We start from the raw sequence: 3,884 nt of genomic DNA on the forward strand, positions 1-3,884 counted from the left end.
GTAGATGCAGGCAGGAGTCGGTCTACTTGTCTCGGACGTGATGCCTATATACATGATCATACCTAGATATTCTCATAACTATGCTCAATTCTGTCAATTGTTCAATAGTAATTTGTTCACCCACCGTAGAATACTTATGCTCTCCAGAGAAGCCAATAGTGAAACCTATGGCCCCCGGGTCTATCTTCATCATATTAATCTCCCAATACTTAGTTATTTCCTTTGCTTTTTACTTCGCTTTTATTTTACTTTGCATCTTTATCACAAAAATACCAAAAATATTATCTTATCATATTTATCAGATCTGACTCTCGTAAGTGGCCGTGTAGGGATTGACAACTCCTTATCGCGTTGGTTGCGAGGATTTATTTGTTTTGTGTAGGTACGAGGGACTGGCGCGTAGCCTCCTACTGGATTGATACCTTGGTTCTCAAAAACTGAGGGAAATACTTACGCTACTTTGCTACATCATCCCTTCCTCTTCAGGGAAAACCAATGCAGTGCTCAAGAGGTACCAATAAGATAGCGATTGACAAAGTTCTTTAGTCACTATCACCAAGCTACTAGAACTTCATGATGAACTATAATATGCAAGGGATGATGAAAAAAATTCCCGAGCTCTTCACGATGCTGAAATCAGCGAAGGTAGAAATAAATAAAGAGCATCAAGTGTTGATGGTTAACAAAACCACTAGTTTCAAGAAAAAAGGGCAAGGGGAAGAAAGGGAATTTCAAGAAGAATGGCAAGCAAGTTGCCATTCCCTGGAAGAAGCCCAAAGCTGGACCCAAGCCTGAAACTGAGTGCTTCTACTTCAAAGGGACTGGTCACTAGAAGCAGAACTGCCCCAAGTATTTGGCGGATAAGAAGGATGCCAAAGTAAACAAAGGTATATTTGATATACATGTTATTGATGTGTACTTTACTAGTGTTCGTAGTAGCCCCTGGGTATTTGATACCGGTTCAGTTGCTAAGATTAGTAACTTGAAACAGGGGTTGCAGAATGAATAGAGACTAGTTAAAGATGAAGTGACGATGTGTTGGAAGTGATTCCAAGGTTGATACGATCACCATCGCGCACTCCCTCTACCTTCGGGATTAGTGTTGAACCTAAATAAATGTTATTTGGTGTTTGCGTTGAGCATTAATATGATTGGATCATGTTTATTGCAATACAATTATTCATTTAAGTCAGAGAATAATTGTTGTTCTGTTTACATGAATAAAACCTTCTATGGTCATACACCCAAAGTGAATGGTTTATTGAATCTCGATCGTAGTGATACACATATTCATAATATTGATACCAAAAGATGCAAAGTTAATAATCATAGTGCAACATACTTGTGGCACTGCCGTTTAGGTCATATTGGTGTAAAGCGCATTAAGAAACTCCATGTAGATGGACCTTTGGAATCACTTGATTATGAATCATTTGATACTTGCGAACCATGCCTCATGGGCAGGATGACTAAAACTCCGTTCTCTGGAACAATGGAGAAAGCTAATGACTTATTGGAAATAATACATATCGATGTATGCGGACCGATGAGTGTTGAAGCAAGCGGCGCGTATCGTTATTTTCTGACCTTAACAGATGATTTGGGTAGGTGTGGGTATATCTACTTAATGAAACACTAAGTCTGAAACATTTGAAAAGGTCAAAGAATTTCAGAGTGAAGTGGAGAATCATTGTAACAAGAAAATAAAGTGTCTATGATCTGATTGCGGAGGCGAATATTTGAGTTATGAGTTTGGTCTTCATTTAAAACAATGTGGAATAGTTTCACAACTCACGCCACCTAGAACACCATGGCGTAATGGTGTGTCCGAATGTCGTAACCGGACTTTATTAGATATGATGTGATCTATGATATCTCTTACCGATTTACCACTATCGTTTTGGGGTTATACAAGAGACAGCCGCATTCACGTTAAATAGGGCACCGTCTAAATTCGTTGAGACGACACCGTATGAATTGTGGTTTGGCAAGAAACCTAAGCTGTCGTTTCTTAAAGTTTGGGGTTGTGACACTTATGTCAAAAGGCTTCAGCCTAATAAGCTCAAACCCAAATCGGAGAAGTGCGTCTTCATAGGATACCCTAAGCAAACAATTGGGTACACCTTCTACCACAGATCTGAAGGCAAGATTTTTGTTTCCAAGAATGGAACATTTCTAGAGAAGGGGTTTCTCTCAAAATAAGCGAGTGGGAGGAAAGTAGAACTTGATAAGGTAATTGTACCTTCTCTCGAATTGGAAAGTAGCACATCGGAGAAATCCGTTCCCGTGATGCCTGCTACCTCTTGAGCTTGCGTTGGTTTTCCCTTGAAGAGGAAAGGATGATGCAGCACAGTAGCGTAAGTATTTCCCTTGGTTTTTTGAGAACCAAGGTATCAATCCAGTAGGAGACTACACGCAAGTCCCTCGTACCTGCACAAACAAACAAGAACCTCGCAACCAACGTGATAAAGGGGTTGTCGATCCCTTCACGGTCACTTACAAAAGTGAGATCTGATAAAGATAATAAGATAAATATTTTTGGTATTTTGTTGTATATATTGGAAAATAAAGATTGCAAAATAAACAGTAATAGAAATAGCAAGTTGATATGAAAATAATATGATGGAAGATAGACTCGGGGGCCATAGGTTTCAGTAGTGGCTTCTCTTAAGATAGCAAATTATACAGTGAGTGAACAAATTACTGTCGAGCAATTGATAGAAAAGCGCATAGTTATGAGAATATCCAGGCATGATCATGTATATAGGCATCACATCCGCGACAAGTAGACCGAAACAATTCAGCATCTACTACTATTACTCCACACATCGACCACTATCCAGCATGCATCTAGAGTATTAAGTTCATAAGAACAGAGTAACACATTAGGCAAGATGACATAATGTAGAGGGATAAACTCAAGCAACATGATATAAACCCCATCTTTTTATCCTCGATGGCAACAATACAATACGTGCCTTGATGCCCTTGCTGTCACTCGAAAAGGACACTGCAAGATTGAACCCAAACCTAAGCACTTCTCCCATTGCAAGAAAGATCAATCTAGTAGGCCAAACCAAACTGATAATTCAAAGAGACTTGCAAAGATATTTAATTCATGCAGAAAAGATTTCAGAGAAGAATCAAATATTGTTCATAGATATCCCTGATGATAAACCCACAATTCATCGGATCTCGACAAACACACCACAAAAAGAATTAAATCGAATAGATCTCCAAGAGAATTGAGGAGAACTTTGTATTGAGATCCAAAGAGAGAGAAGAAGCCATCTAGCTAATAACTATGGACCCGAAGGTCTGTGGTAAACTACTCACACATCATCGGAGGGGCTATGGTGTTGATGTAGAAGCCCTCCATGATCGATTTCCCCTCCGGCGGAGTGACAGAAAAAGCCCCAAGATGGGATCTCACGGGTATAGAAGGTTGCGGCGGTGGAATTAGGGTTTCATGGTGCTCCTGGATGTTTTCGAGGTATATGGGTATATATAGGAGGAAGAAGTATGTCGATGGAGCTGCGAGGGGCCCACGAGGGTGGGGGCGTGTATACCCCCCTAGGCGCGCCTCCCTGCCTCGTGGCCTCCTCACTTCTTTCTTGACGTCAACTCCAAGTCTCCTGGATCACGTTTGTTCCAAAATAACTCTCCCGAAGGTTTCATTCCGTTTGGATTCCGTTTGATATTCCTTTTCTGCGAAACACTGAAATAGGCAAAAAACAGCAATTTGCATTGGGCCTTTGGTTAGTAGGTTAGTCCCAAAAATAATATAAAAAGGTATATTAAAGCCCATTAAACATCCAAAACAGATAATATAATAGCATGGAACAATCAAAAATTATAGATACGTTGGAGACATATCAAGCAGC

This window comes from Triticum urartu, chromosome 5 (assembly GCF_003073215.2).
Source record: "Triticum urartu cultivar G1812 chromosome 5, Tu2.1, whole genome shotgun sequence".
NCBI classification, from domain to species: Eukaryota; Viridiplantae; Streptophyta; class Magnoliopsida; order Poales; family Poaceae; genus Triticum; species Triticum urartu.